This window comes from Miscanthus floridulus, chromosome 10 (assembly GCF_019320115.1).
Source record: "Miscanthus floridulus cultivar M001 chromosome 10, ASM1932011v1, whole genome shotgun sequence".
Taxonomy (NCBI): domain Eukaryota; kingdom Viridiplantae; phylum Streptophyta; class Magnoliopsida; order Poales; family Poaceae; genus Miscanthus; species Miscanthus floridulus.
In genome coordinates this window covers 89,694,645-89,716,043 of record NC_089589.1, presented here as the reverse complement: position 1 = coordinate 89,716,043, position 21,399 = coordinate 89,694,645, and the positions used below count along the sequence as shown (strand labels likewise).

General features: G+C 48.5%; 1 long non-coding RNA gene across 1 annotated transcript; it reads left to right on the top strand.

Annotated features, from left to right (window-relative positions):
• The first annotated feature begins 13,864 nt into the window (after positions 1-13,864).
• Positions 13,865-16,368, top strand: LOC136485062 (uncharacterized). Its single transcript, XR_010766312.1, has 3 exons — positions 13,865-14,064; positions 15,454-15,880; positions 15,984-16,368. It is a non-coding gene; the product is annotated as an uncharacterized lncRNA (long non-coding RNA).
• The last annotated feature ends 5,031 nt before the right edge of the window (positions 16,369-21,399 follow it).

The following is a 21,399-nucleotide window of genomic DNA, read 5'->3' as shown; positions in this document are numbered from 1 at the left end:
GCGTCCCCCGGTCGGAGAGTGGGGTCAGAGTCGGAAGTAGTGCTTCGGCTAGGGCTTCCGGTCGAAGAGGCTGTCTGGAGGCGGCTGGAGTCGGAGCAAGCGCTCCGGTCGGAGAGGTAGGCCAGAGTTGGAAAACAGGTGTCGCTCCTCCTCGGCCAGACCTTCCAGTCGGTGATTGGATCGCCCTTCTGGCCTGTTGTCTGGATAATTGGGCTGGCCCATGAGTTTGCTCGCTGTCTGCTTGGGCCATGCCTTTGTTGGGAAACCGGTCCGCGATGGACCCCGAGTTTATGAACGCGACAGGAGCCCTCGATCCCCCGGGCGATTCAGGCAGAGTCGTCTGGGAGATTTTTGTCTTGATGGCAGGTGCGCGCGAGCACACCAGCGGGTGTAGCCCCCGAGCCCTGGGCGGTTCAGGTAGAACCGTCCGGGGGGTTTTCCATGTTGCCAGCGGGGGAGGTTTTTGTTTCGTTGGCGGGTGTGTGCGAGCGCGCCCACGGGTGTAGCCCCCGAGCCCCTAGGCGGTTTGGTCAGAACCGTCTGGGGGGTGTTTGTTAGCAGGCGTGTGTGCGTGTTTTTCAGTTTAGACAGAGTTGTCAACCAAGGCGTCGTTGTGTAGCCGATGCGGTTAGTTGTTTAACCAAGGCGTCATTGTGCAGCCGAGGCGGTTAGTTGTTTTCAGGGATCGGGTGAGACGGCGCTCGAGGATCCTGGCGTCGATGCGCACCGTGGGATCAGGGGAGTCGGAGTCGTGGATCATGGTGGGGTGAGTTCGGGGTCGTAGACCCGGGTGATTTGGAGCGTGGTCGAAGCATAGCTGGATGGGGCGAGTTTGGAGTCACAGACCCATGTGTTTTTTGGAGTGTAGTCGAAGGATAGCCAGATGGGGCGAGTTCGGGGTCGCAGACCCAGGTGTTTTGGAGTGCAGTCGGACCATAGCCGAATGGGGCGAGTTCAGGGTCGTAGACCCATGCGTTTTGTGTCTTGAGCCCCCGAGCCCCGTTGGGCTTTAGTAGGGGTTGGTGTGAGTCGTCTGCGTTACCCCATTGTTGGTTCCTCACAACCAGAGGAGCTGAGTTTTGTCGCTTGTCCCGATCGCTCGGGCTCGAGTGACGCGCTCGGTGAGTTCGCTAACAGGTATGATCGAGTGGAATCCGGGTCCATCATTCGTGACGGGGTCGGCATAGCCCTCTTGTGACATTCAACTACTCCTTTACCTGCAACCCAGCAGATGCCTGGGTCATTCCAGAGACCGATCCAGGTGGCCTAATGGCCTCCCCTCGATGGAGATTCTGTGGGTTTGGCAGAGGCTTAGGATCGAACGAGAAGGTTGAGATGACCCTGTTTGCCAGACTGGGCGAGGGCCGCACGGGGCTCATCTGCGTTTTTCTCCCCTGGCTTTGTTGTTGCTCATGTTGAATGAGGCAACTGCCGCTTTGTGATGCAACACGGAGCGTTGTGATGCATTTCGCTGCATGTGCGATGCTTAGTTCTCGAGCCCCCGGGCGGTTTAGGGCCCGAATCGTCCGGGGGGCATGGATGTATGGAATGAATGCTCTTATGGATGTATGAAATGATTTATAAATAAATAGAGGGGTTTTGGTAGTGTTACCTTGATGACCTGAGTGATGGGGTTTGGAGAGCTCCAGTCGGAAATGTCTGACCGGGACCCATGCTCGTCGTTCGTGACGGAGTTGGCATGGCCTACATGGGGCGTCCCTTTGCTCCTTACCTATCGCTTGGTGTGTCTTTCTGAGCCGTTCAATCGACTTAAGAAGCCCAACGGTCTCTCCTGGCGAAGATCTTGTTTTGGGTTTTTCTATGTCCCACCTAGGGATGCGGAGAGCCGCCTGTGTGCGGTGGTGGTTTGGTTTTTGTGCCCAGCGTGCGGTAGTGGCTAGCGTGCGGTAGTGGTGGGCCATACCCAGGCCATATCCCATCTGATCAGGAGACGTTCCGTCAGGCAGGGCACGTTTCATCGGTCAGGGCGCGTCTCTTTTGCATTAAATTGGAAAGAGAGAGGGTTTTTCGCTTTGCCATTTCATCTTTCCCGATCGGTGTGCCCTCCCCTAACTGTTGCACCCTCTTCCTTAAGTAGGATAAGGGAGGAGGTTTCACCTTTTCCTCATCTGTCGCATCCTTTCCTTTTCCTTCTTGCCGTGAGCGTTCTTGAGAGCCACGGTGGTTTCTAGGAAAGAAAACGGGAGAGAGTGAGGGAGAAGAGAAAAACTCACCAATCCTTTCGTGATCTCGAAGCAAAATGTCGGACTAGAGGTCATCCACTTTGAGGGAGTCGGTGTTGAAGGCCTTCGTCATGAAGGGGTTCCTACCGCCGAAGGAGGTGGCGCATTGGAGGGCTCCTGGGAGAGAGGAGTTCCCACAACATCAGCCTGACGAAGTGGTTTCCTTTCTCACCTTCCATGAGCACAGGCTAGGATACCCCGCACACTGGTTTCTGTATGGGCTCCTCAATGAGTGGGGCTTTCCTCGGGATGGAGCCGCACATGGATTTCTTCCGATAGCTGTTCTCTAGGAGAGCCTTGACGGCGGGGAATCCAGCCGAGGTCGCGCCGATGGGAGGTTTTGCCCTACAGAGGAAACCGAGTGCGGGAGGCTCGTATTCCGCGTACATCCCCTGCGACTCCAACCAGGGGTGGCATGGGGAGTGGCTTTACATCAGGAATCTGACGGAGGCGCCGTTCCCGACATTCACCGGCGGGAGGCCAAAGAAGCAGGACAGTTGGTCACGGGGTTGTGCCCGTAAGGGGAAGAAGAAGGTGGAGATCATTGAGGAGGAGCTCTAGAAGATCGTGCGGTGTGGCCTTGACGGGGTGCAGGTGTTCCACACCCTTTATCGCTGCCCGGGTTGCGCTGTTGGCGGACAGGACGCAGCCGATGTGGAAGTACAGCGGCCCGTCGGATCTAGACCGTGCGTCGCTGGAGGAGCTATCGGACGATGAGGTCTAGAGTCGCCTTGGACGGGTGCTGCAACTAAAGCCCAAAGAGAGGGTCGATGGGAAGCCCGCACCTTTCAACTCCGCGATCATGTCTAGACTGGTATGCTCCCTTCTATTTAGTATGTGCTTCTTCCTCTGCTTTCCTATTTTTTTATTTCGAGCCACCCGTCCTATAGGGCCTTGGAGTTTACAAGTCTCGGCCGCACCTTCCCAAGGGACCAGAGGGCATGGCTCGGTAGGCCGCCTAGAAGGAGGCGACAGATGCCAGGAAGAAGAAGAGAACCAGGGAGGCTCGGTGGAAGCAAGATAGGGAGAAGGAGATCACCCGGCGCGTGAAGGCTAGGGAACGTAAGAGCGACGTCGAGTTGGAGCTCACATCAGAGGATCCCATGGATGTGGATGACATGGTTTTCTCCAAGGAGGAGGAAAGTTAGGAGGTCGTTGTGACCTCGACGGAGCGTCGCAACCCTACGACGATGTCCGCTGGTGATGAGCAGAAGGCAGAGAGGCGCGCAGTGGTTCTCGTGCTGAGGAAGCGTGCGGCGAGCACGGACGCCGTTAGTGAACGGGAGGCAAAGCGGACGCGGTTACTGTGCCCCTTGGTGGCATCGCCGGTCCCGTCACCGCCTGCTGCGGACGTGGCCAAGCAAGCCGGATAGTTCGAGGAGCGGACTGGTACCCGTGTGTCGCCTGGACTGGTGCCAGCGCGCGACTCGTAGTTAGAGGACACCCCGCCTGCCACGGACGCGGTCAAGCACGTCGGGCGGTCCGAGGAGCGGACTAGCACCCGTGCGTCACGCGACTCACAGCCGGAGGATACCTCGCCTGCTGCTTTGGTCGAGAAGTCCCGAGCCAAGGGTCGCGGCGACTCGCAGGCCGGGCAGGAGCCGGTTGGGACGACTCCGCCCCCGGCTGAAGTGAGGGGGCACGGGTCGTAGCCTGGGAGCGGTCCTTGCCCTGTAGGCCCGTCGACATCGAGTCTTGCCTTCAGAGTCGTGCCGCTCACCTCCCGGTACGTTTTTCTTTGTTTCTTTTTGATCTTTTGCCATTGCGTCTTTTTGGAGTGTTACTTACCTGCACTTTTTGTTAGTGGCCGGGCGGTGACGGGGTTGAGCATCACCCCAACTCTCGTGCAGGAGACTTGGAGGCCCACCCTGTAGCTTGCCACGTCGAGCGACGGGGGGAACATGGTGGTGGCGATGAATCCTTCACTTCTAGGGGTGGTGCCCCCGGGTCAGTTGCTGGTATGGTGGCGGTGGCATTGGCGGCGATCTCGGTGCTGACGGCGGAGGTCGCGTCGAAGGTAACTCTCGTGGCCCCTCCTCCACTAGCCGCGGCGGAAGAGGAGAGGAAGACCGAGCTTCCTGCCTCGCTGGATGGAGGGCTACACGACTCACCCTCAAGGTTAGAGCCGAAGGCGCTGGGGGAGACGTGGCCAGGATAGGGTCGGAACGCCCGGCAGCGGCCTGTGCAACCGAGGTGGTGGATATACCATCTGACGACGAGGCGGATGTAGTGGCGGAGCCGCCGACGTCGTCGTGGGAGCTGGCGGTGATTCAGTAGGAGGTGGGGCCCTCTGGTGAGCTACCGGAGGGTGACCTAGAGTGGCCCTGCCCTGAGGACCCGGCAAAGGTGCGGTTCATCCTTCAGGATTTGCAGGAGCATCAGCTCTGGGACATCCTTAGGGAGCAAGGACTTGCCGCGGTGTTCGAACTCGCCAACCTATCCGTGAAGCTCAGAAACGCCCAGGAGCGGGTTAAGTCCGCTCAACAGTTAGTCGAGGTCGACCTACAGCTTGCCGCAGAGGTGAGTTTCCCGTACTTGTCCTTGACCTCTGAATCTTTTGTTGGTTGCCTTAGCATGCCTGTTTTTTGTAGTCTTAAGGGGATGTCGTCCTGCAAGTCCTGCTTCCTCCGAATGGAGCACGCCCGGGTGGCTGAGCTTGAGTGTCAGCTAGAGTCCGCTCGCTGTGAGTCCTACGACTGGGCGGCCGAGGCGACCACGGCGCGGGCGAAGGGGCATCGTGCAGCGGAGCGGGCGACCACCCGCCGGGCGAGGGCTTGAGGCGATGAAGGCCCACCAGGCGGGGTTGGGGACATCCCTGGCGGACACCGAGGTGGCGCTCTAGAAATCCCTGGAGACCCTTGAGTCAGAGTGGAGCGCCTTGGTGTCAGAGCGGAATGCCCTAGAGTTGGCGCGGAAGGCACTGGAGTCAGAGCGGAAGGCTCGGTCGGAGGCAGACTGGGAAGTGCTCGCGCTTCGGGGCCGGGTGATGGGGACAGAGGAGGCGAGAGCCCGGCTGCCCGAGCAGGTGGCCCGGTAGGCAGAAGAATTGTCCACCCTTGAGAACTTCTGCGTCGATACATACCTTTTCTATTTTTTGTCGTGTTGGTTTTTTCCTTCAGCCTGTTTCTGAGCTTGTCGCCCTTCTTTCAGAGCTGGGCGGAAGGGTGAAGACGCTAGAGCGGGGACTGGAGACAATAAATGCGACTTTTAGCCGGAATGCAGAGGAGCTGGCCAAGTCCCATGAAGAGCGACGTGCTCTCGAGGGGGAACTTGACTAGATCTGTAACGTTGCCCAGCTCGTCGTCTCGGAGGTCTTCGGGTCGGCGCTAAGCACTAGCACGCCCGCCGTCCAACTAGCAGAGGTCTTAGATGCGGTCCGGGACCTTATCACGAGCGGGCTGTTCTACGGAGCGTCGGGGGTGTTGACTTCGGTGGGAACGCACCATCCAAACTTGGACTTTGCCACTATCTGCAGTGGGTACGCTGACGGCTTGAGCATGGAGGACATCCAATCTATCGAGGAGAGCTTGCTGCCGCACGCAAGGTCGGTGGCAGAGCAAGTCTCTACTCAGTGGGTGATGGACGTTCGCCATGAAGACATGGCCAGAAGCGTGTGTCGGGAGGACGTTGCCTAGCCTACGGATGGCACTGAGCCTGGGTTAGAGGTGGACGTCGCCCCAGCTTCGACCGAGCCGAATGTCGTGCTGCCGGGGAGTGAGCAGCCTGCGCCTTCGCCGGTCGCACCGACAACAGATGCCGCCGAGCCGGCCCAATAGCTTGTAAAATATAAGTAGTTCGGTAAACGTAAAGAGTTTAAGTTCATGGGGGAGCCCCAGTGTAAATGTTCTTGTGTACTTAATGACTACAGTTGGTTTCATTTTCTATGATGGAGTCACTCCGTTTGGGGAAGCTTGTTCCTTTTGTTCCTTAGTTTCCCTTAGCATAATTTTGTTTTTTATTCTTTCTTTATCGTACCTGCCCATTTATCCCGTAGGCCGCAACCTTGGGAGCCCGGGGCATGGCCCACGAGGCTCAGCTGCTTGTAACCGTAGGAAAAGGCGGGGTGCAACCGATTGAAATGTTTTAAAGCAAAGCTACGTAAGGCAAATTAAAAGAACGAACTACCCTTTTGGTTGGGTAGGAAGGAGTTTCACTATATGATAGTAAACGAAAAAGAGAGGTCGTAGTGTACCCTAGTGGAGCCCCCGAGCGCCCTAGGCCGAAAAGTGTTCGGGTCGGGGTGCTCTTATAGGAGCAAACGCTAAGTAAACAATGGTAAGACTGAAATTTAGGGCAAGAAAAAATGACATAGCTGTTCCAAGCATTCGGTGAGAATGTCGTCGTTGCTATCCTTCAGTCGGTAGGCGTCCGGTCGGATCACTTTAACCTTCAGTCATCCGGATCCCTGCCCGCTATGCCTCCTTTCTCGGTCGCTGCTTCTTCGCCTTTTTCTTCCTTTGGCCCGCCAGCCTGCCGCAGAAGGCGCCTGAGGAGCTGGCAGTCCTTGTAGAGGTGTTTTACGGGGTAGTCGTGGTTGGTGCATGGGCTCTCCATGAGCTTGTGGAAGTGGCCCGGAGGGTCCTGTTGGGGCTGCTTGCCCGCGTGATCAGCCGTGGCGACCAACACGGAGCTGACCGGTCGGCGGCTATCTTTTCTGTTCTTTTCCCCCCTCTGCGTGGAGGGGCCCTCATCCTGATCCTGGCGCTTGGCCTTGCCTTTGCCTTGGCCTTCGTTGGAGCGCGGCGGGAGCAGCGCTCGCTGGAAGTGTTGGACAAAGGTCCGTGGTCCTAGGTCGTCAGGGTTGGGACTCTGGTTGCTGTTGCGTGTGTCTCGGTTCGGCCCGAGCTGCGTGTATACAGGCGGTCGGCACGGAGCGGTCGTCGAGTCAAGACGAGGCGCCAATGCGGCCTCTTGTGCCGCGCTTGGCGGTTGTAGTGGTGAGCGAGTGGAGCGACCCATCTATTGCATCCCCATTCCCCCGGTGGGGTGTGAGGCCACGAGTCGGCGTCGCGATACGGAGCTCTCCGCTTGTTGAATGACGGCGGTCTCCACTAGTGCCCGGAGGTTCCGGTGGACCAACTGTTCATGAGGGTCGTTCGGCTCGGACTGCATTTTCATCTTTGCCATGTGATCCTTTCTCTCTAATGGAGAAAAGAGGATGGCCAAAACAGGCAGCTGCACGGCAACGCCGCATATAGCTTCTAGTTTATCCGAAATGATGGAGTGGTTCTTTTGTCTCAACAGATTTTGTTAAATTGGCTAATTAATCATAGTTTCCTCCGACCAATTAGCAAAGAAATCTGCTTGATGTGCTGGCACGTGTTCACCAGGTGAGCCCGGGCACCGGCCCAGGCCAGGTGGCCGGGCCTTGGCTCCGCCCCTGTTTCCATTGCAGTTCACAAAACATGAGCTGCATAAATTCCTGTCACTCCCAAAATCTGTAAAACTACAGAATGTAGCACCTACCTTAGCACCAGATTGGAAGTTCCTTGTTGTCATGTCCAAAGCAAGCATATAACCTAAGAAATTCAACCATGCATGCAGTTATCTCACATTTACTTTCCTGCTGCTGAAAAGGCCACAAAACGTTTTATTGACTCATACATATGCATCTCCATTGTACTAATAGTCATCTTCCTCATCGTTTGAAGTCTGTGTCCATTGTCCGGTCATGGGCAAACCTACATTGAGGAACAAGAAGTTCAATTCATGTTTTAATTACCTAACATGAGTAGCATGATTTCTGAAATTCAACAGTCCAGATACATAGTAGCACCAATCATGCTACCTAACGTTGGCTGAAATTAACTCAGGAGAAAGCTTGCAACAGAGAGTAGTTTAGTTATAGTTCTCTATTTCTGAATCAACAGTCCAAAATCAAATAAACTAACCACAAAGGGTATATAATATGATAAGTCACAATTCAAAGATTAATTTGGAAATTTCCACAAATTATGATACAAATAGTGTCAAATATATAGCAAAGACTCATCATGCTACTTTAGCAGCAAGTGTGCCGCCAATCAAGTGCCATCAATCTAGTGCAACCTCATTGTAGTCTTTAGATGCAGGTCAAAAAATTATCCAGGTCAAAAAAACTAATGCTGGACTGCTTAAGCAACCTCATATGCACTAGTAAAAAATTTATGAAGCTGGTTGGTACATGATCAAACCTGGCAAGATAAAATGAATTGTTGCCAGGTGATCAATTTCAATCACTAGCTGTAACCGAAAAAACCTTAGCAGTTCCGTACAGTAACACATTGAGAGCAAACCTATGAGCACTAGTTGTAACTAAAAAAAAGAATTGTGGTTGGTGATGCACGATATATTTCTTCAGAATTGTAGCTAGCACAAAAGGACTTACAACAATGTGTATACTGACTGCCTACAAGAAAGCTGCAAAACTAAGAGGTGGAGCATAGCTGAAATGACCAAAATTATCTTAGTGCATATGTATCAGTTTCACTTGATGAATGTTTGAAAAATCATGAAATTTCCCTTGATTAATAAGGAAAATCAGCATCAGAATAATATATTAAGCTGCACATACAGGAGATGACTGGTGTCTGGCATACTGCTTTGATTCGACAACATACAGGAGATGGAGATTGAGTTCACAAGTAGATGACTATCATACTGGTTTAATACTACAATGGAATTAGTTTTCGTACCATCGATGAGGAGGATTCAGCAGCACCGGATGTAGCCATGGAACAAGCCGATGCTGATGCTGCGCTGTTGCCGCTGCCAGTGGAAAAGAGGCGCCGCCGGGCCAGATCCACTGCCACCGAGGAAGAGAGCCGCTGCCGAGCGCACGCCTGTACCGGATCCGCCCGCTCCTCGACTCGAGTCGCCGGCCCCGTACAACGCTAACTCTTGCCGGCGAGAGCACCTTGGAGAACGAGCGCTCGTCGTCGCCTCGCGGGGTGATGAGCAGGGTTAATTCCCCTCACGATTGCTGCCAGCGGCGGCGCGATGGAGAGCAATGGCAAAGCGCCGGCGACCCGAGGAGGACCGATGGCCTTGATGGATTTCTTTTCTGTGACCTAGCCGCCCCCGACCCTTATTCTTGCTGCGATGTGACTCTGTTTCGCGCTCGTGCTCCCATCCTGCACACGCGCTTTTTTCCCACGCGCAGATTTTTGCCGCCAAATGTTGCCGCGCACGACAACAACCAAATAACTATATTTTTTTTCTAAGAAACAACCAAAATGGTAGGAAGCTGAGTAAAGCACCAATTTTTTTCATGTGAAAGAAAAATTACAAGGTTGCAATTGAACAATTAGGACAGCTTTCCTGACATCTCACCTCTGATGGAGTAGGCTGGTGTCATTGGTAGCATCATGGCCTGCTGCCCATCGGTAATCAACACAACCAGCATCATTTCGAAACTAAATTTGAGCTCCGCTAGTTTGCAAGTTTCAAAATTATAAAATTGTTTGCACTGACATTTATGCAGATATTCAGAAGGTTGCAATACCAAAGAGGTTGTAAAAAGCAGTCACCCTCTTACATTATTTGGGTTGCTGACAGAATTTTCATGCATCATATTATTGGCCGTCAGAACAGTGACTCTTGCATTGACACCAACTTCAAGTCAAGTCACATGTATTATGAGCTTCACAGCATGAGATCCGAAGTTACTATCTGCAAAGGTTTTTGTGGTCACTTGAAATATTCCAGCACAGCACAGCAAGGAGTTCAATACTGTTGCCAAGAGTTGATGACTTCACATCCAGGAGCCACCTGATTATCATGTTTTCAGATTTCACTACAAGTCTACAAGTGTTAACCAATAAAAAAGGTAGGTTAAATAGAGCAATAATATCCTGTGACCATGACAAGCTCACTGAAGTCTGCACGGCTGTCATTGCGAAGAAAGCAACACTGATAAAATGACCAAGCACATTAAACCAAAAAGAAAGGATTAGGCTGACATGAATTTTGTAATGGTAATTGAAACAAGAATAAGAATTTTGTTCCAAGAAAGCATGTTCTAACATGCAAAAACCATGTTTCTGAAATGGGTCTACAAGAACCCAGCATAGAAGTGTTTCATAGACCTGGCGGCATGCAGTAGCATTTGGTATTTTCAAGCATCCCAACAACACTAATGCCCTCTGCTTGAAGCACATCAAGAAGAAATTTTCCATATATTTCCTCCCCTACATGCCCAAGAGTGGAACAACCAAGCCCAAGCCTAGCTGCAGCAAAGGCTAAATTGCAGTTTCCACCAGCCTCCCAAAATTTCTATTAAAGTGATAGAATACAAAATGTTCAGAACATACAAAAGTGATAGAATACAAAATGTTCAGAACATACAAAAACCAAATATTGCATTACGTGGGGCTCATGAAGCGTTAGACATAAGTCACTCGTGTTCTTAGATGACAGAATAGTAAACATACTGATATACAATCCGGTTCTCGACATTTCTCCAGAAAGTAGCAACCAAAAATATAGCTACCAACTACATTTTTGCCGTTCCATTTCTGAAATCATGATCAGCCTCACAAAAACAGCTACGGATTACAAGCTTATCCATATTGAACCATCAACATCTGTTGTTAAGGCTCGACCTATCCTCCACCCAGCTAAAAAACGACATAAAGTGGAAACAATGCAAGCCTTCCGGTCAACAGCGGAATTTGTAATAACCAAATAAAAAATCCCACAACCAACGATCATACATTTCTGGTTCATCACACTATGTCCAAACAACAAATAGCTCCGGAGCACTGTTTTGCCAACACGATTAGGGAAGGGTGACCGTACCTGATCAGGCGGTGAGGCGGCGAGGCGCTCCATGTAGACCTTCCGCTACTTCCGTGGCTCGGGCAGGAGCTGGGGCACGCTGAGCACGACGTCGACGCAGAGGTTCCCGAGTGTGCCGATGTCCGTGTTGTTCCTCCCGTCCTCCCCGGCCTCTTGCGGCGCCCCACGCCTCCTGGCCTCGTTGACTGCCCCCGAGACGGCAGCAGTGACGATGCGCCGCTTCCGCACCGCGCCGCCGCTTCCCTGCCGCAGCGTCGTCGTGCCGCCGCGTCCGCCCCGCGCCGCCGCCGGTGATACAAATCGATGCCTCGCCCGGCCCATCCTCGGCACCGCCCTGTTGGGTTCCGTCGCCGGGATCTAGACGGAGCATACCGGAGTACTCGAGCAGCGCGGTGAGCACCGCCTGATGAAGCTGGACGCCGAGAAGTGCACGCCGTATCTCCTGGACAGCACGGGCGACCGCCTATTCGCCTCGTCGTCCGGCCTGGGTGGCCGCGGCGGCATCTGAGTGATGGCCGCGGGTTCCGCACGCGCCGGCGGAGCCTCGGAGGCTGCAGGCGTCGCTGGGGCGGGGGCACGATCTCGTGTCGGGGTGCCGCGGTCTCGCATCCCTGGGGCGGGGGACGCGGGCGGTCGCTAGGGCAAGGCACATCAAAGAAGGAGGACCATCAGACGTGGTTGAGCAAGGAGAGAGAATGAGTGAGAGTTAATCCGATGTGTACTTTTTTAATGTGATCTTTATCTGTATGCGTTTCGTGGGGTGAACGTAGTTTAGGTTGTGACTGTAGATGTGGGATTTGTTTGGTGGCTGTAGGATAATTTGAAGTGGTGTATTATATGGGTAGAGATAGAGATAGAGATAGAGACTAGACACAACATTTTCCATGGAACTAGTCTAATTTTGTACATACTTTATCTAATGATTTAAAATATATATTAAGTGCTTATCTATTTTGGTAAATTCACGTACATGTATAACACTTAAGTAGTTAAATGCATTTATATAACACTTAAACATATATGCCTCATTAAGTGTTTATTATCTATTTTGGTAAATTCACATACATGTATATGACACTTGAAATTGTAAAGTTCACTTAAAATGTACATGATATTTGTTAAGCCCACCTAAACATAAACGATGCTTGAACATATTTGTTAAGCCAATCGCATTGCGGCCGGATCGACGTCGGAGTCGGAGTTGACGAGGTACACCTCACAAGCGGGGGCAAAGTGGCCGCGTGAGTTGCGCGCTTGGGTCCGGGCATTGTGGCCGCGCTTGCCGCTTGACATGGCCGATGACTCCGCCGCTGCCTCCGTCGCCGCCGTGGGGATTCAGGCCGCCCTCGCTGCTATCGCTTGTGGGAGTCACGGGATGGGGAGGGTGTATGGGAGAAGGAAGCGGGCGGTGGGGGACTAAAAGGGTTTTGAGGAAACGAAGTGGGCCGACCCATTAAGGGCCTGTTCGGTTCCTGGGGTTATGAGATCAGGAACTATTCCGGCCAGTATCACTTATCTAATTTATATATACTGTTCTCAACCAGGATCTATTCCTGCCCAGAACCACCCTAAACGAACGAGCCCTAAAGGGTTGTGTTGTCTGTTGCCGAGTTGGTGCCCAACGCTGGTACATTAGTACCTCCTCGCCAATTTAGAGGGATGAAACATAGCTTAAAAGTTAAAGGGACTGAACCACAGTGAACTCCTTATAACATAAGCCATTCTAAACGCAATGCACTTTTGTTGGACTGGCTTGGGCCAGATTGCTTTGCTAGGCTACCTATGCGGTTGAGCCTGGTGATCTGAGGCCACCGGCCCTATATAGGCCCACACAGTGCGAACCTTTTTTATTCCAATTTTTTAAAAATATTTAACTTTTAAAATTGAATATTCCAACTGCATTTAAAATTTTTGAAATTTATTTATATCATGGTCATATTGATGACGAATAACATACATGTGTTTTTGAAAAATTATTTATATTTTTTAAAACATACATGTACTTTTGAAAATCATAATATAGCTTTGTGACCCTATACCAAAAACATACATGTATTTTAAAATTTGTGTTTGAAAATCAAAATATAGATTTGTGACCCTATTTATAGCTTTGTAATATGCTTTGGCTCTTCTCTACATCCTATTGGGATAACGAGCTTATTGTTAAAGAGAAGATGTTTGAACCCAGTAAACATGGACATCTTAATTGAGCTCCTTTTAATGTATATTATTATATTTTTAGTGAACAGGGCTGACTGAAAGCTACAACGATTGCACTAATGAGCTGTTTGGTTGTACCAACGTAAACACAAACATAATTGAAATAAAGCTACCGATGTTACCAGTGAGAGATAGATTTGAACTAATTCCATTTACATTTGCGTTACTATAGAAGGAATCAAACAACTCGTAAGTTTGTTTAAATAACCACATGAGCATGTAAATAACCCAGTATGGAGCTTTGCTCTACTGAGGCATAGGACCTTTCATTGAGCTGTAGCTGCAGCGTAAAAAGTTAGGAATTATATTTGTGAAATTATGTTTGTTTGTATGAAAAGTGCCCACATGAAATTGTGACATGAATTCGATTGTGTTTTTGGGTTTTACCATAGCGTTAGCACGGACATACTATAGTATTTTTTTGAGAGAAATTTGTCTCCCAAATTTTCCGACCAAAACCACGAGACCACGAACGGAGTCCCTCCCAGAATTTGCCAGCGTTTTCCTTTCCCACCCCGCCAAATTTCTGCGCAGAAATGAAAATAAAAAAGAAAAAAGTGCCATATATCGTGGGTATCACCTCCTCCCCTGTACCTGCCTATTGGTATGCCCTCCCCAAAATTAGATCGTGATCTAATAGAACCCGTGAGGCCATGGCGTCGCCGCGATCCAGGACGCCGACGCCGCCTCCAGCCAGGATGTCGCTTCCTCCTCAGGGCACCAGTGCCAGCAACGACGCCACAGCCTTGGGCGCCGATCGATATGTTGAAGCCACCCTCGAACAAGAAGACGAACAGGGGTTCTCTCGTCCATATAGCACCAGGTAGATTGTTGGCTTTGACTGCTGTGCAACCTGATGACATTGTGCAGTTTGTTTACATGAATCTATATTAGATTTCCTCATTTCAATCTGATGCCATTCTGAATATCTGACGTATTTCCTGACCAAGATGTTCTTTGACAGAAATGATCAGACCATCAACATTCTGCTGCTACTTGTGCTTGTGAAATGAAAAACTGTGCCACTTGATATCGTCTAACACTTCTCTGAGTCTGAGGTCCAGACTGGTTTGGGGCTTTAGCCCAATTTAAGTACTTAGTTTATTAGATTCTACATGTTGTACTTTTCTTTTATATTCTGAAACTTGCCAAATTAGTGATCATGCTTCTATTAATCTTGCTGTTCTTTTATATGCCAAATTTGTGAATCAGTTCCTGCCATGATGTTGCTGTAACCATGTAGTACATCTGAATTTTAGCATTTGACAAGTAGCCAAGTTGGAAACATGTTATTTTTTTATGTCCATTCTCAGTTGAATCTGACAATATAGCTCCCTGCTGTTGTTCATTTGCATTCAGCTATAGCCTCCTGACAATATAATCTGTTATTTTTCATATATGCATTCAACTATAGGCAACCCTCTGATGCTGTGAGTGTGCTGTTTCTGTTATCACGTCTTGTGTGAAAAAAATCATCCTTGTGTACATCTTGTTTTCATTGATCATCCTTGTGTACATTTTTTTTAAGGAAAATGCACTATAAGGTTTAAGAGGCCAATTCAGGTCTGTATATGTGACATCAAGTTCGATAAATGAGCAGAACATGGACTGGTCTAGTGTACCTAATAGTGTTAGTGTGAATATGAATTTTCTGAACTTTCAGTTAGTGTGAAATGGTACCTGCTATGTCGAGTTATATGTCCACATTTGGTGTACTGCTGTTAGTATGTTACTGTTGTTAGTATGCTACTGTTGTTAGTGTGAACTCTCCCTTTGGTTAGATAGTGTGAAAATGAATCATAGTGTGCACTCCTCTTTTAGTCAGATAGTGTGAATATGACGAATATACTGCGCCGACAAATTACGATTTGCATGAGGTGAGTCTTTTTAAAGATCACAGTGACTCACTCAGACCCAATTGTGACACTTCACTTTGACAATTTCTAATTGATTTCACAGAATGTGTAGTTAATTTTCTGATTAACTGAATCTTTCTTTGTTTTGGTTGATTTGATTCGACAAAGTGAAATTTAAGAATGCTGTATTTGTGTGGTTTTCAGATCTGTTGCACTATAGTTGATCTGAAAAATTAAAAGAGTTGCTATCAAGATCGACATGTTTATTCTTGCTTAACTTAAGATTCGGCCAATGGGTAATACTTCACCTTTTTTCTTAACATGTTTATTTATCAACAATTGTCCTATGTATGCAGTGCCACAAGGATGGGTGAAATCTGTACACTTTATGTTCATTGCAAGAGGGGACGTCCAAATATGAGTATGTAATGTTCAAACTTGATAGGGCTGATATAACTTTGGCAACCTTGGCATCTCTTAAGGACCAGCTTGGGTATGCTATCCGGGACTTTTTATATTACAAGAAGTGATGCGGAAGAGATGTAGCTAGTCTTCAGGTCATCGATTATACTAGACATGCAGAGATTATGCTACAAGACGATGAGAGGGAGAAGGAAATCAGATTAGTCCTCTCAAAGGAGCAAGAGATGACACAGCAAGTGAGCATAACACCCCTCAAGCGACCAAGGCAGCAGCCGGAAGAAGATGAGCATCCGTTTATGGATGATCCATTTGATGCATACAAGGACTGGCTAAAGGAGCTGCCAAAGGACAAATCCACAAGTATACCATCTATGTTTCTTCATGTGTATCCATATTGTTTAGAATCTTAGCACCTTTATATAAACTACACCTTATTATCTAATATGTTTTTGGTGACTAACAGATTTGAAGATGACTTTAGGGATGCAACAATCAACACGTACAAGAAATATTTAAGGCTGAAAGGGGACATTCCAAAAATTAGTAGCTGAAAGAACAGCTTGTGCACGAAGCTGAAAGAACAGCTTGCGCTCCAAGCTGCAGAAAGGGATGACTAAGCGGTTTATCGAGTGCCACTAGGTGACATGATTCTTGCATATGCATTAGGGACCTAGTGTGCTAACAATTAACCCTTGTAAAATGCTTTGAAAAATGCTAACACACATGTACACAAGTTACCCACTTTGTGGTTAGCAACTTGGAAGCAAGGGTGAAGTGGTTGAAGTGTTGGAAAAAGAAAAGGAGAAGGAGGTGAGAACTGGACCCAGGGGTTTAGGGGGTCCAGACCATCTCTGTATGGGTCCAGAACCTAACCCTAGGTTCATGGGGGACTGGCAGCTGTTCCAGACCCTGCCTGGCAGGGGTTTGGACCATCTCGACCGGGTCCAGTTGTCTCGTGCAGACAAGGCCGAGAGCAGCGGCGCATGATGTGTGTTCTGGACCTAGGGGCACAGTGAGTCTAGACTCAGGCTAGCACGGGTCCGGATGGGCGGTGATTGGCGCGAAGAGTGATGTGGCACATGGAGGAGTTCCGGGCCTGCACTGTGCGTGGTGTGGAAGCCTAGAGTGGACCGGGTCCGGAGCCATTTTGGTTCTCCGGATGCTTACTGGATCCTTCCGGACCCAGGGAACGTGAGGGTTCGGATGTGCTATAGTGGATCCGGTCCGGAGGTTCTTTGCGTGCGTAGTTTAGGCCGTTGAGACCCGACGCATGAGATTCAAAGGACAGACGCGTGGCGCGATCCTGTGAACCGGACCCGCACCGTAGACGGTCCGGTCTCTAGGTCCGGTTGCCTCGAGAGCTTAACGGCTAGTGGAGGTCTTGAACCTCTGTAAATAGACTTGGGGCACCTTGGGCTCACTCCGTTGGATATTTTCAACAGTGATACATCCTTGTGAGCCTAAACAAACACTACCACCCATCTCCATCATTGATTCATCATCATAGTGACATTGGGAGTGATTCCAAGTGCTTTTACTTGAGTGATTGCATCTAGTGGCACTTAAAGATCGTTGTGGCTGCGGATTTCTTGTTGCTCTTGGTGGCTGCCGCCATGTAGACGGCTTCGAGCAGCAGAGGAGCATCGGCATGAGCTGGTGATTGTTCGTGACCGTCTCCCGTTGATTGTGAGGGGTCTTATACCTTTCCCGGTGGAGCACCGAAAGGCAACTCTAGTAAATTGCTCATGTCATTGAGTTACCTCACTTGTGGGTATGTTCTTGCAGCGTCATTTTGTTGGCTAGGTGTGTGATACCTATTAGCCACTGAATCACGAAGTGTTAGTCAACACAATGGGGACTAGCATGCCGGCAAGCACGTGAACCTCGGGAGAAAAATCATGTGTCATCTTGTGATTGGCTTTCTCCCAGTCATTGAATTGATATTCATCTTGTGATTGGTTCATTCCTCTACACGGCGGTATAATCACGCTACTCACTCCCTTACATTCTTGCAAACTAGTTGTGTAGCAAGCTCTTTAGTGTAGCTAGTTTTGAGAGCTTGCTTACTAGTTTAGTTTCTCCTAGTAGAGCTCTTTAGTGTAGCCTTGTTGAGAGCTCTTAGTGAGTAGTGACTTAGCTTCTTGTGTGCCTAGAGATCGTAGCAACTAGAATTATTGGGATAGGTGGCTTGCAACCCTTATAGAGTTAGAGCAAAATTGCATTTCACTGTTTAGTGTACTACCAAATTGCTCTAGTGATCTTGTAGAATTTTTAATAGGCTATTCACCCCCCTCAAGCCATATTGGGACCTTTCACGTCTGCAGCGCTAGTCCGCCGGGGTCCGCTCGGTCGACAAAATTGTGACACGGTGCGGGACCATGCGACGTCCTGAGGGCCAGCGCCATCCAGAGCGGGCGACATCTCCAAAAAGGCGAGCAAGCCCAAGGCGGATGGAAATATGCCCCGAATATGTAGTAGTTGCAGGTGTATTGTTGTCTATAGAAAGCTTACAGGCGTGTATAAATAGCCCCCAAGACGGGGATTGTAAGGGAGGAGACAATACTTCGCAGTGAATAAACCAATTGCGTTTTATTCATCTTGGTTTCGCTCCGCTATTCATTTTGTTGATTCGTTCGTGTGACAACCCAGTGTTCTAAGGCAGGGGATCTAGAACAACAATCTGGGTGTGTTTAGATGTCTGCATTAGCTTATATTTAGATTGTGCAGTGCAGTTTATTCATTTTTTATTCCCTATAAATGTCTTTATATAGGTTTGCACAATGCTCCAAGCTGAACCAATATCGTATTAGCTACTACATCACACTACCACAATCCTGAATTGTAGTGCTCAAAACCGCCAAGGGCTTAAACCGCCAAGGAAATGATACTTGGCCACAAACCGTCAAGTAAATTCACTCAAGGATAGAAGATAAGAGAAATTAATTTTCTTGACGGTTTTGGCACTCAAAGATAATTTTCTTGGAGGCTGGCCACCAAGAGAACTAAGACCATACTTAATTCACCAAAGGGACAAAAAAATGTTACGACCACCAAGTAAATTAGTTTTCTTGATAGTCAGCAACGTCCAAGGAAACACTCTAGGCCACCGTCAGACATCTAACGCCAAAAATTATATTTGTCGATGGATGATCTGTCGCTAAAGATAACTCACAAACTATCTGTCGCTAATTCCTTATTTAGCAATTTATTATCTGTCACTATAGATATTGATATTTAATATTGAATAGTCTGTTGCTAAAGCCAAGTATACTGTCATCGCGAAAGAAAATGGGCCCCATGCTGAGCTCGCGTGCCCACCCCTATCCTGCTCGCTCCGAAGTCGGAACTCAAAAAAAAAAAAGAAGTGGCTCCAAAAAAAAAATCGCACATGATGTTTTGCGCTACTGGGCCTACAACATGTGCCCCCAACCCTAATCCACTCCTACCCGCTCCCCACCCACACCCCTTTGAGCCGCTGAATTTTTTATTTTTAGCCCTTTTTTGAAATTTTTTCACAAATATGCCCCTGGAGGAAAGATTTCCAAATCTAGACCCTTATCTTGGCGCCATCGTTGCTGGCGCTGAGCTTACACGTCTCGGCACCAGCGTTTCTGGCACCGAGCTCTTGGGCTCGAAGTAGACGTAGCGGTGATCTTGGCGCCGAGCTCGGCACCAGGGTTCCTGGTGCCAAGCCTTTCTTACGTATAGGCCCCAATCCCGTAGACAACACAATCGTTGATTGAACGGTGCGACCAGCTCGCGATCTGTGCTCATCTCACTTCTTTTCCTCATACCTTGCATGAGCCACCTCTGTGGCATGTTCCTCGCTGCATCCAATCCCTTCATGTATAAAATGTAATAAGTTAGCAGCGCGATTATATTACATTTAAAATCAGGCAACGAAAAAAGGCTTTCAAGCACCCACTGGCACATAATGCAACAACATGCTTGTTCAAGATCTGCATCTGTACTCTTTGTCTCCTCCCTTGCTCTCTCCTCCTCTAACATCATCCGTCTCTCTAATCCCCATTTGTCAAGCCCAACATCGATCGGTTTACAAATACCGCGCTGTCTAGCAAACTCATGCATCTTTTCTTTGCGACGTTTAACGAATAGGTTGGCATAGTCAGGTCCATATCCCCTCTTCTGTGCAATTACTTCCCTCCCCTTCAGTTCATCCAAGAACTTAGCTTGACCATCATAACATTCCCACCTGCATTTTCTAGTGCTCTGTTCAAACGAAAAATTATATCATATGTGTCTTAGTAAAAGAAACAAAATATGATTTCATGTTTACCACAAAAATAACCAACCTCATCATAGTCAACCATATGGCCACAATAATGGCCTATTCCAAGCACCAAAGGGACTATGCCATAGTTGGATTTAACACCACATTCGCACATGACAGGATGTGCTTTGTAAATTACCCTTTCTTTCTTCTTTTCCTTAACCTTTTGTGGTTCTTCCAGCTATTGGTTCTTAGGACCATACAACCACTCCTTAAAACAACACTTCGCCATTGAAAACACCTAAATAAGGTGACATTAGTACATGAACACATATAGCTCAACATTTCAACACATGCACTTTGCACTTACTCCATGCTTGTTTGGACACAAACTCCAACGTATTCTCAGTGTTTATCACAGCTCGATCTCCGTAATCACACAAAGGAGGTTGCTCGAGTCGTCTAACTGCGGCTAAGTGCTTCTCCTTAGCCATCATTGGTGGAGGGTTAGGGGGGTGGAACTCACCGCTTGAAGTGCTCACGTGGATGTCTCCCTCTAAACCAATCGTCGAAAAGGAGGTACCTAGGGTCAAACTTGTCTGCACCGTCGATCCACTGAAAGAAAAAGCACCTCTCATGGTCCTACACAACAAGATTCCAACAAAATATTAGTAGCATACTTACACAATTAAAGAAAAAAAAGATAGTGGAAGCATAGTAACTTAATATTAGTAGCATACTTGTCTGCACCGTCTAAAATGGAGTGATTCATACTTTCACAATAATACATCATATTGAAGCGTAGTAACTTAACCTAATCATGGATCTATTTTAGCAGGTTACTGCAGGGTCTGCTAGGGTGCTAGGTATCAAGTTTGTGGATGACTTGCCACTCAAAGCTGGTGCTAGTCGATCACTTTTAGATAGTGTTGTGTAATGGTATAGTATGGACTTATCATCGATGTGTGTAATGGCTAATCTGATCACATATGTATGTCTTTGTGAATGTTTGGACTTGGTCATGGATGAATCTATTTGTATGACAAATGTGTATAATGATGTTATATTGGATTTTTTGTATTAAATTGCGGCCAAATGGCCTTTTATTTTTTTAAAGCCATTTAAATGATCTTGTTAAACCATCAGTCGCTAAAACAATTTATAACATCAACTGGTTTGTCGGCAAAGATTGTTATGGAATATCGTCGCTAAAAAGTAGCGGCGGGCTGTCTGTCTTTATAAATATTTAGTGCAACAGATGATCTATCGGTAAAAGTATTGTTTGTGGCTATAAAGATTTTTAGCGATTGGACTTACACCGTCTGCACAAGTCTATCGCTATAACTTTTTAGCGATAGATCATTTATTGTTGTATCCACTTTTAGCGTCAGATTGTCCATCGCTAATCTTGGTGTTGTGGTGTAGTGTGAGTAATTTCCTTGGAGGTGCTTAGAACTCGCAAATGAAATATCTTTATTCCTTGGCGGTTTACTTCAACCCTCAAGAAATATATATTTCTTTGGAGGTCAATGTCCACTGCCATGGAAACTATACTTTCCTTGTTGGTTTGATTTTGGCACTCAAGAAAATCCTTGGCCCTCAAGGTAATTCCCAATTTTGGTAGAGTTAGATTTAATTTGGTCGTATT